Source organism: Mixophyes fleayi, chromosome 2 (assembly GCF_038048845.1).
Source record: "Mixophyes fleayi isolate aMixFle1 chromosome 2, aMixFle1.hap1, whole genome shotgun sequence".
NCBI classification, from domain to species: Eukaryota; Metazoa; Chordata; class Amphibia; order Anura; family Limnodynastidae; genus Mixophyes; species Mixophyes fleayi.
The window spans coordinates 18,748,863-18,761,735 of record NC_134403.1 but is presented as its reverse complement, the minus strand read 5'-3'; positions in this window follow the sequence as shown (position 1 = coordinate 18,761,735).

Here is a 12,873-nt window from a genome sequence, read left to right as displayed (position 1 = left end):
GAAGTGGGCAGAATTCGGGAGATTGCCACACTCGCCCGGGAGTCCGGGAGACTCTCACAAAATGCGGGAGTCTCCCGGACATTCCGGGAGAGTTGGCAAGTATGCTCTTCCACAACCCAGCACTGGCATGGAAAGGACTCCTTGTCAGAGGCCCGCACTGTCCTGAATAACAAAGCTCAAACGTTGACAGGTATGCTTTTGCATAGCACATTTTGTAGCTTTGCTGGACCTGTCATACAACAGGATTTTTGGATACTAGCCTGCACAATTCATACCTTCTTCTTTGAAATCATGTTCCTTAAGTATACCTCTTCTACCTAGTAATGTGTATTTAACTGTAGAAATGTTACATCAATTCTCAAACCACTCAGTTCATGCAAAAAAACACAATGTATATTGTCACCTTCCAGCCTACAACAAACTTCGGTACATGTCTACTGTGTCTAATGGGAAGTCCAGGTTTGGTACCACATACACCAATGTCAGGATGCACAGGTAGAACTGAAAGATCAGACGTAAACAATTAGACAAAGGGAAGAGAAGCAATTAGCCAATAGAGGACAACAAGAAGCAAGGGGTCATCCACAATAAGATAAGGAGAATATCTCTGTTTATAATCTTCAGGATTCAGGGGGGCAGTCCTGCACACTTTAGTGGACATGAGTGAGCATGAGCGTGATGAAGCACTTAGAGTTAAAATAATATTAATATACTTATTAATATACTGTATACATCATTCATAAGCAGCAAGATCTCCCTCAAAAATGTACCGTATCACAGAACAATTACTGGTATGTTTTAATGCTGGGAGTAGTACTGATTTGGTTTCCAGTACCAAAATCCTTAACCAAGTCCTGCACAAATACCAGATGCCAGGTAATCACGCCAACTGAAGGATGCCATCTACCAACTGGATGAGCAACACTTGTGCTGACATACATGGATACAATCATGAAGCGGAACCAGTGTTTAGTCGCTGTCAGCACTTGAGAAAACCTACCAGTCACGGGCACTTTACAGGATAACGTCAGTGTTCCGCCGCGTCACCCTCTGAAGCCAACTTTACATGTCGGCAGAGACTAAGAGCTGAACTGATTGAGGGAGAACTATTATACAGCAGCCGCGGCGCTGTCCTAGAAGCGTCCACGGCGGTGCTGTATTATACTACAATACAGCACCGCCGCGGATGCTTCTTTGACAGCGCCTCGGCTGCTGTACAGTACTATGTAGGGGCACTGTCTGGAGAACCAGAAACCCCCCCCCCCCTGCGTGCGCCACTGTGTTACCTGTCATTAGTAAGCTCCCCCCACACATCACATAATTAGGCTGTGACTTTTTTCAGTATTGTCCATCTGCACAATACAGTTCCCACATCTGCATGTTTTATGCAGTTCTTCCCGTCCATTCATATTTTCCAGCCTTTATAAGATAATAAATCATACTTGTTAACTCTCCCGTAATGTCCTGGAGACTCCCGAATTCCAGGTAGGTCTCCCAGACTCCTGGGAGAGTAGGGCATCCTCCCGCATCTGCCCACTTCCTAGTGAAGTAGGTAGGATTTGGAGCCACGCAATTCTCAGTGAATCTCTGCGGCATTGAGTCGCATGGTGGGGGGCCAAATGACACGGTTCACAGAGCCACACGCCCACCGCTCCGACGAATCTCCCGGAGGCCGACATTTAAAAGTAAGTAAGTATGTATTAAATATTTATATATGTTATAATAACATGCCTTATACATGTCACCATGGGGTCTGTAGTGCTCCCAGGTCTGACGAGATAGAATCGTTCTCAGGGAGGGAATTCAATCGCTGCCAAAATCCCGTTGAGGCCTCATGAAATGTTCTGTACCGAACACGCGGAAACAGGCGCAGCCGCAAATTGTAGGGAGCCTATACGGGACCTTGCGCTGAATTGAATCGCCGCCTTAGGGGGGATTCATTTCTTTGAGATCTGCCCCTATATTTGCCTGCCTACATATACGCTTATTTTGGTAAGGAATCTCCGCTCATTTTCCTTGCACCCCTCCTTCACACACCCTTCGGAGGCAGTCCGCAGCACATCGCGCTGAGTTGAAGACCCCCCTTTGGGGATTTCTCCTGTCTCGCAGGACGTTGGGAGATATTTCCCAGCTCACCATGCTGTGCAAGTTCCACGCGCACTGCAGGCAGGTGCAATGCAAGGGTGTTTTAGGAGGAGTGTTGGGAGACACACACTCTGTAATGTAGACAAGCCCCTTACACATACTTGCCAACTCTTCGGGTTAGTCTCCCGGGCTCCCGCGAGAGCTGGCATTTCTCTCGCATCTCGGAATTCACAGAGAATCGCGTAATTTGACTCGATTCTCTGTGATTCGTGCCATTTTGGCCCCGCCCCCCGCAAAACGTCATTTACGTCATTTACCTCCCGCCCTCCAGTCACGCCCCTCTCCCGGAAACAAGTTTACAGGAGTAGGTAAGTATTCCCTTACATGATGCTGCCACGCCCCATTTTTGGAGGATGTTGTGAGCAGGCCCGGCGCTCCAATTAGGCAAGGTTAGGCACTTGCCTCGGGCGCCGGGCTCTGGAGGGCGCCACAGAATGAAAATTACTTTAAAACTGTGCGGCGATCGCTGACCTTCCACGGCCGCCGCACAGCATTCAGATACTTCCACGGAGAGGGGGGAAGAGGCTATTGCTCACCACCGCCGCCTCTCTGCTCTGTCACCTCCCCTCCACTCAATGACTGTCTGGCCGTGACATCATCATCAGGGCCCGACAGTGTCAGTGAGCGGAGGGGAGCAGACGGAGCAGAGAGGCGGCGGTGTTGAGGCAAGGTAAGGAAAGACGTGGGGAGGAGGGAGGCGATTTTCAAAGTGTTCCTGCGGCGCGCGGGGGGGGGGGGGGGGGGGCGCCGATTTTTGCGCGGGGGGTGTGCCGATTTTTGCAGGGGGGGCGCCGATTTTGACAAAGTGCCTAGGGTGCCATGGACCCTAGCACCGGCCCTGGTTGTGAGGTATGTCAGCATCCATGTTTGTCTAAGATTTTCTGCCGTCAGTGTCACATCTTCTATATTTGGCAACTATTACATCTTCCATATTGGTGTGTGTCGTACTTATCAGAGACAAATGAAGTATCTGTAAATAAATAAGTCATTTTTATATGTTTAATTCAAGCATACATATATACATACCCCCTCAAATGTCCCACTTCCCTATCCATTCCTCCTAGCTTACAGGTTGTGCCATATATTACTATTATATATATATATATATATATATATATATATATATATACACTGTACTGTCCTTTTTTTACAGGGGTACCTATTTTAAGTTATTTGCTTTCTGTCTCTGTCTCAGATGGTGCCACCAGGTTGGTCCTCCATAAAATGAGATTTCTTAGCAGTGAACTGACGCTGTCATTGAATCTATCTGCTGTCGCTCCATCTATAACAATTAAAACTTCCCTCCTTCCCTTTGATATCCTGCGTCCAGCTGCCGACTATAAATCCAGACATATCCAGGGGCCCCTCCACATATCGCCCCCCTGCGTGTCTGTCTTCCCAGCAGCTGCTTCATTGTGTGGGGTTTGTCTCTGTTTCCTGAAAAATGTCCCCCTTGAGGCCAATGATCTGTCTATTGCCCATCTCACTGGTGTAGCAGGAGGATATCATCCTGAGATTAGGGCTGTAGAAGGCGCTTGTAACTGAGATATGAGTTACTGCACTATAATATAGCGTGATCTAACACATATAAATATGTAAAGATCTTTATATCTTGTAGCTGATTCCTAGTGAATCGATTGGCTGTGCTCTCACGCTTCCCTGTATGGAGACGACTGGTGAACTTGAAGTAGTACAATTAAAGGTAGAACAGAAGTAGAAACATTTTAGTGTGAAAGCCAATTGGCTCCAGCCTAGGCGGACTTTCCTCAAACCCTATCTGCATTTATGGACACATAGGGGGTATTCAATTGTCGGCGGAAACGCCCAAAATCCCGCGGTCCACGCACAATTACCGTTATTACCGGAAAAACAGTTAATACGGTAATTTAGTCGCTGGATTTCACCGTATTAACTATAATAGTTTTAACGCCGCGGAACTTTCGGACAATTGAATATGCCCCATAGTATCTGATTTGTGTTCGGACGCAAACTGCACACAATTTGCATTGTAAAGAGGAGCTCGGAACTCCAACGTATTTCCGATCATTTTCAAATGGAAGCGCATCTCAAGTCGTGTTTCCATTTGAATCTGCAGGGGCAAACGCAGGATTTGTAGAGGGGGGTTTCCACACCACGCCGCCAGTGGGCATGAACAGCATGCATGGGGGCGTGGCTATAATATTAGACAGTGCTTGGCTGCTCTCCAACTCTTCCTATCCCCATAATATACACGGACAATGCTGCGTGCACTACTGTTAGGTGCACGCAGCAGGGGCGCACGCAGGATTGTCACCCCCCTGACCCCTCCCCCCGTTTCGGCAGCGCTGTCCTATACAGCAGCCGCGGCGCTGTCAAAGAAGCATCCGCGGCGGTGCTGTGGCCGCGGATGCTTCTTTGACAGCGCCGCAGCTGCTGTACAGTACAGTGCCACTATGGTGGGCACTTAGTTAGCGGAGGGGGGGTTCTGGAGACCCAGAAACCCCCCCTGCGTGCGCCACTGCGCAGCTCTCCCTTTTCAAGCAGAGCAGTGTGAAGTGGGGGGCAAGGTCCAGCCACCTCAATTATACAGTGCCCCAGGCTTGGAGGGGGATTTCCAGGCACTAGGAAAAACCCCCTCAGTTTGCCTATGATCTGGATGAAGTACCCTCTTTCTAATCGTTACTTGACAGGTACAACAGACTGCAGTATTCGCAGAAGCGTTTGTTCACTAATTGGCTGCATCAGAACACAGAAAAAAAATCAATTATAAAATAAATGAACAACTATTAACAGTATAATCATTAATACAAATATGGATTTTAAAACATTTTTTTTTTTTTACATTAAATACATAAATCAAGGTGCTCTTAATGCGTACTGTACAAATAATATAGTCATTCTTCCTAGCATACACATTTTCTTTGCTATCTAGTGACATACGTGTGGTTTTTAATACAAAGACTATACCATGTCAGTCATCACTATCAGTCGGCACTTACACCTGCCTGTAGCTGGTGCAAATCACACCACTAAAGAAAAATTAAGTTTAGAGAAACCCAGGACTTGGATCGGCTGCATCTGCATTGAAATGTCCTTGCTGTACACTGCCAGTGGCGAACGCAGGGGGGGTTTCTGGTTCTCCAGAACCCCCCCTCCGCTAACTAAGTGCCCACCATAGTGGCACTGTACTGTACAGCAGCTGCGGCGCTGTCAAAGAAGCGTCCGCGGCCACAGCACCGCCACGGATGCTTCTTTGACAGCGCCGCGGCTGCTGTATAGGACAGCGCTGCCGAAACTGCGAACCAACGGTACTGTACAGCAGCCGCGGCGCTGTCAAAGAAGCGCCCGCGGCAGTGCTGTATTGTAGTATAATACAGCACTGCCGCGGATGCTTCTTGACAGCGCCGCGGCTGCTGTGAAATTCAGACTCGCCGAAATGGAGCTGCTGTTCGCCCCTGACTGCTTATGTTTATCTGCCCCTTCCCTCAATCAGGCCCATCATGTTCACAGAACATATGTCCCAACACTAACTATTTTGGCAGGACTGTAAAACATGGACCCTGAAAGGGGAGTGACCTCTAGATGATATATCGATATATCATACTTGCCAACTCTCCCGGAAAGTTTGGGAGACTCCCAGAATTCGGGTCAGTCCGAGCTGGCATTTCTCACGCATCCCGAAATTAACTTGCTAAAATGACGCGATTCACCATCAAATTGCGTCACTTTGGCCCTGCCCCCCGTGAAATTCGTCATTTTACTCGAGGCCCGCCCTCTAGTCACACCCCTCTTCCGGACGTCGCCTAAGTCTGTGATATATGCTTGGATTAACTGGAACAGGGAGGGACTTATGTGGGAATGGGTGTGGTCTCTGCAGAACTGGGTGTGGTCAGATCAGGGGCATGGCTTATTTTTGTCCCAATTGTACTTCTAAATTGACCGGAGGTATGACAAATCCCATTCTGGAACCCCAGTTGTCAGCTATGGACAGGGCCTGATTAAGGGTTCCAGCCGCCCCAGGCTAACACATCTGTTGCCGCCCCCCCCCCCCCCCCCCCCCCCGCGCGCGAGCGAGCGTCTCCCACCCCAACCCATACCTATATGTCTATGTTTATGCACAGTGTTCAAAGTGGAAACTCAGAACAGTTTTACAATCAAGGCAGTAGAAGTGGATGTATGGAATACCACAGCCTATCAGCCCACTTCACCACTGTGTGTGTGCGTGTACATACATGTGTGTGTGTGTGTTTTTATATATATATATATGCAAAAAAATTTAAAATATTAATTAATACATAAAAACACACAGGCCCTGATTCATTGAGGAAAGGAAATCCCCCAAAAATTGTAACTTTGCATGTCAGCAAAACCATGTTGCATTGGAGGGGGATGTAAGTTAAACTGTGGAGACAGGTTTATAGTTAGGGTAGGGCATGTCCTAGATCCGTGATGGCTAACCTATGACACGCGTGTCATTGGTGACATGCTGAGGCAATTGGGCTGACACGCAGGGCCGGCGCTTCTGGATGTGCTAGATTGGCAGCTCCCAACTTCCTCCTGCCCCCGATGCTTCCGGCTCCTCTCAGCTGTGACTGGAGCTTCCCCTCCTGCCCAGCGCTCCCGGCGCTTCCGATGTGACGTGATGACGTCACGCGCATCCGCGTAGTTGGCTGCGCGGTCTTTCTTCCTGAGGCGGCGAGCAAATAGCAGGTAAGGAAATACCTGCGGGGGGGGGGGGGGATTTAATGACTAAAAAATTACAAAAAAATACTGGGCAACGGTTGTAGGAGAGACAAGGAAATAACTGTGGGGGGACAACTAAAACTGGCTGTGGGGGGGAAGAAATACCTGCAGGGGGTACAATGACTGTAGAAGGGGGTAATGCAAATATCTGCAGGGGAGAGTAAGGAAAAATGGCTAAATGCAGGGGGGGTAATGAAAATATCAGCAGGGTGAAGTAAGGAAAAATGGCTACAGGGGGGGTGTCAATGGCTACAGGGGGGGTAATGAAAATATCTGCAGGGTGAAGTAAGGAAAAATAGCTGCAGGGGGGGTGTCAATGGCTACAGGGGGGGTAATGAAAATACATGCAGAGGGGGTAATGAAAATATCTGCAGGGGGTGGGGGCAATGGCTGTCGGAGGGAGAAATGAAAATGGCCAAAGGTGGGTAATGAAATGAATTTTACTATTAGTTAAGATTTTTTTTATATATATATACATATATTTTTAGAGATATTATCAATTATATAAATTTTTATACACTTTACTACCCACAGCGCTGTTTTTCTTATGTTTAGATGCGTGGTTTAGTAAGAGGGAGTGCAATAGTCCCTTTTAACAGCCATCATCTTGACTTTTATCTTTCTTCAGGGTTCTTCTTCTGGAGGCTGTGTTTTTCCTGTCCTGTCATCTGGAGCCTCTTCTACTGTTCCAAGCCCAGTCTAGTTCCTGCTCCACAGACTTGCTGAGTTCTGCCAAAAGTGCTGCAGGTACGTGCCTGCCTACTGCTAGCTACAGAAGGGAGTACGTAGTGTAGTGCTTTAAATGATTTTGTACAGGAGTCTGTCCAACAACACCGTTACAAAGGTAAAGCAGTCAATAGGTTTTTAATTACCTCTGTAACAGTGTTGTTGTACTGACTCCTGGTACAAAATAATATAAGTTAATTTATGAATTAACCTTATAGAAAATGCCCTGATTTTTATTTATGTATTGTTGCAGCCCTGAGATGGAGAATCCAAAACATAAAAAAGCAAGATTGAATGATAAAGAGAGTGGTAGTAGCAGTAGCAGTAGCAGACCCTTTCAAGACATATGGACAGAGATGTATGGCATTATAGACTGAAAAAACAGATCATTGTGCATACTATGTAATGAGACTGTAGTAAGCAGAACGTGGAACATAAATAGACATTTTGAAACTAATCATCGCCAGCTCTTGGAAAAAAGTCTGGATGAAAGGAAGGAATACATTTCTAGGCAGTTACACCTCTATAAGAGCCAATCAAATTCCCTCCTTAAATTTGTAAGAGGCTCTACAAATTTAACATCAGCAAGTTTATGTGTTGCTCACTCCATAGCTCAGCATGGAAAAGCCCTCAGTGAAGGAGAATTTATTAAAGAAACTCTTCTAAGGTGTGCACCAATTTTATTTCACGAAATGCCAAATAAAAATGCTATTATTAAGCGAATTTCTGAGCTACCAATCAGTAGAAATGTCATCAAAGACAGAATAATGAGATTGAACACAAACATACAGCATCAATTAAAAGGAGACTTAGATAATTGTAAATATTTTTCAATTTCTCTTGATGAAACTACTGATGTCACATCAAATGCTCGGTTGGCCATTATTGCTAGATATTCAGATGGTCTCACAATGAGAGAAGAGTTGATAAAGTTAGAATCAGTGCCAATAAGTACATCAGGGAAGGAAATATGTAAGGTTGTTACACAAACATTCCGTGACCTAAGCATTGATATGTGTAAAGTTGTGTCAGTGACGACAGATGGGGCACCCAATATGGTGGGAAAAAGTGTAGGATTTGTGAAGTTGCTTATGGAAGCTATTGGACGTCCACTTGTGCCTTTTCATTGTATTATCCATCAGGAGGTGTTGTGTGCCAAGGCAGGATTCACAGAATTAAATGATTTAATGTCAGTTGTAACAAAAATAGTGAATTTCATAGCTGCTCGACCCCTTCACAAGCGAGAATTTACTGCACTTTTACAGGAAGTTGATTCAACCTACAGTGGACTGTTGATGTTCAGTAATGTGAGGTGGCTGAGCCGAGGGAAAGTACTTGAGCGATTTGTGGAGTGCTTTTCAGAAATTAAGGTTTTTCTTGAGAATAAGGATCTTGCAAACTTTCCTCAGCTCAATGATCATAAGTGGGTCAACTCATTGATGTTTCTCACAGATATCTCTGTTCATATGAATGAGCTAAACTTACAATTACAAGGTTTTGGCAAAAGTATTGATGTTATGTTTGGATACATCAAAGCCCTTCAAAGTAAACTTTAAGCGAGATATAGAAAGTAAAACTTATAAGTATTTTCCTCCAGTAAAAAAGTATTTTGAGAACAACAGCACAACTGTACAAAATGAAATAGAGCCCATGCACATGAAGTACCAGCATATTGTGAACTCGTTATTTGACCAGTTTGGTGAAAGATTTAATCAATTTCGAAACCTGGAACAGACCATCAAAATAATTAAGTATCCGGATTTAGTAGTCTACAGTACTTTAGAATTAAATAGTTTCGAATGGATGCAAATTGATGATTTGGAAATGCAACTTGATGAATTTCAAGCCAGCATCTGGATTCAAGTGTTTGTCGATTTGAGGTCCAGACTTGAGAATCTGGAAAGAAATCGTTTGGAGAATGAAGAAGACTGCCACTACGAACAGGAAATTTGGAGTGCTTGGAACAGATTACCAGACACTTTTAGCACCCTGAAAAATCTAGGAATGGCTTTACTCACAATTTTTCCCTCAACATACTTTTGTGAGACTTTATTCTCAGCATTAAATAATATTAAAACAAATAAAAGAAACAGACTGACAGGTGAAGTTAGCAGCGCTTGCTTGGCCCTGAAGTGCACAAAATACAAACCTGCAATTGAAGATCTATCAAATGCAATTCAGCAACAGAAAAGTCACTAAGGTAAATCATTATTTGTTTTTGCTTTTCGAACTAATAAATAGTACAAATATATTAAAAATATAACTCTTTCTTTATTAGGGCTGTAAATATCACCAAATTATGAAAATTTCTTGAAGTGACACACGACCCAGGGATGGCAACACTTTTTTCCGATTTTCGACACACCAAGCTGAAAAGGTTAGCCATCACTTTCAAAAACATTTTTTTACTTGATAATAAATGAACAATGTTCAGTTTTCCTTCTTCTTGTGAATCGACAGCATAAAATACAGATTTATTTTCCTCCCAAGGAGATGTCAATTTTTTTCGTGTTAAATCCTCATTTGATACCAAGGGTATGAAGGTCAGAGAGCTCAGCTCGCTCAATGCAAATGTATTCATAGCTGCAGAGGAATTCTGAATTCTAACAAACTGATGTGTTTCTGAATATATATTTATTTTATATTCTGCTTTTCAGCTCATTCCTGGTCGGACACAATATTTTGTCTGACAATAATTTCAGTGATCTTAAAGCTGCACCTACAGAGAAGATTTTACTATCGTGACCCCCCCCCCCAAGTCGTAGCCCCGGGGGCTCCTCTCCTCCTCTTACATCCCCAGCCGAAAACCAAGGAAGGGGGATCGGGGTCGAAGAACCAATCACAAGTCAAGAGACTGCGCCTTCTGATTGTTGCTCGAAACTTGTGACTGGCTCCTAATAGGTGTTCTCAGCCCCCCTCAGTAGGTGAACACCTACGTTACAGTGACATCTCCCATGGGAATGATCTGTGAGGCCTATTGTAGGATTGTAAAAATGTTAATTCCGATTATAGGGATCTGCCCCGCTATCCAGCATGAAGACATGTTTGTCCTGCAGTTGGGAATGTTGGGGGAAGGGAGATTTCTAATGGCAGCCTAGCGCTTTGGGAGTGCGGCCCTGCCCCCTTCATGCCATGGCCACACCCCCATCGCAACATGAGCACGCCCCCTGTCCCGCTGCAGGGGACTGACATGTAGGGAGTAATGTTTTAGGCATCCCCTAAACATTGGCAGCCTAGGCCCTGTGCCGACTTACACCAATGGACAATTAATTTCCACTTTCACATTTGTGTATTTGAGAAGAGTGTGCATAGAAGGTGACATTACAGGACACCTGATCACTTCCCACAATGCACCCTGTCCATCCACTGAAGCTCATTTAAATATCTTGTCCTGCAAATGAATAAACCACATTGATCACTACAGATGTGAGGTCCCAGGAGCGCTATATTCATCTCCTTTTCCACATTTTCCACAATCACTGTTTGAGAAGCCCCCAGGGAGTTTGGCAAGAGATTAACGTTGTCAGTCTCCTATGTCTTTGTCTCACAACAACCTGACATCTCTTCTTTGTGTTTTGGAAAAGGATGACGAGTGTGCGCCTAGCCTGCATTCAGTAAGGAGCCCCCCATGATACAACACACTTATACATGTGCACGTTTACAGGTCATAACATACATTGCGGTTTGGAAGGTGATATCACTTAAACAAGTTATACAATACACAGCAACTCGGAATGTACAGAGAGGCCTCTGAATTTCTGAGAATTTTCCTGGATTCCCGAAAAAATCTGTAATTCTCCCAGATGCCGGGACAAGGCTGCTTCACGTATTTATGACCTATCTTCCAATGCACAATGTTCATCATCACGCACGTATGGGCGAGACAAAATAACGCAATTCACGTCACCTGACCAACCCAATCTGACTTTATAGAAAAGGTCGGGTCAACAAATCATGGCCTACAACCACATCTTCCCTGGCCTTAGCTGCGCATGTGTGATGGTCGAGTATTGATGGGAATCCTTCCCTTACCTTGTCCTCCAGACACGAGTCAGGTTCTTTTCTGTTCGGATATCCGGTGGTCAGGAGATAAATACTTCAATGAAAGGGACAAGGATTGGTCAAACAACTTGTGTTTATTGAGAATGCGGTAAGGATAGTTTCGGTAAGACACCGCGCCACTGACCCCTTTAGCTCAATAGTAATGACAAAATAATGCGTCTGATCAGCATAGAGCACAATAGCATTTAACATATAACATACACCTGGTGAGTATAAGGCAGAATAACGATAACATCTTCAATGCACATTGTCTAATAAGGCACACTGGTAATCACAGTTACTACTTTCACGTTAACAATATCTGATTGGTGATGATGCAATAACCATCAATAATAACCCATCAAGACTCTTACGGTCACTACCGCGCCCACTAGAGGGCTACTTCTTATTCAGGTGTTTGGGGTACCGTGCTATTCCCTATGGGTCAGACGCCCCACTTTTAGCCTCTACTGCTGAGTTAACTTGAATTGCAGCGGTACCACTAACACTGAATGTCACACCTTCAATATTAATAAATCAATTCTTAGGTAAATCACATAACATTAACATCCATCTCAACATTTGGTGCACCAATATTATCCCTGGTAACGTTACCATATTTTCCACTCAGTCCTGGGCTGACCTGTGCACAGGAATTTGGTAGTGTTCCAATGTCCTGCAGAGGTTTCCATCAAGGGTTAAGTATTATAGTAGAAAGCAGGGCTGTTGCTCATTTCAGCCACAAGATGGCGCTGTTCTCTCAACAGTCAATGAATCTCTATCAGCACATGTGCTCTGCAACAGGGTATAATGTCCAGATATCAGCACACACACACACAGGATATAGCTGAAACGACCGTCTTAATTGTTCCCTGCAGCATGTGTAAAACTATGATCTGGGGGAAAAGCTCTCACAATCCTTCCTTGTACAAGAATGCAATGTCAGTTTTGGATAGATTCTCTCATCACTCTTCCCTCTGACACTGGGGTGTGTGCAGTACACTGCAGGCTAGGGTTTTACCTTGAGATGGTTCTGCAGTTAGTGGAGACTGTCTTTGGCGCCCCGCTGCGTGTCCCCAGCTGTTCTCCGTCCGCTTTGCTGGCAATGTCACAGTTCTGGCAGCAGCTTATCTTCTCTCTGCTCGGCTGCACGTCCTCCCCCTTGTTCCTTCTACCATGCTGCTCTCTCTCTCTCCTCCTTCCTGCACATCTTCTTCCTGTTACTCCCCCAGTCAATCA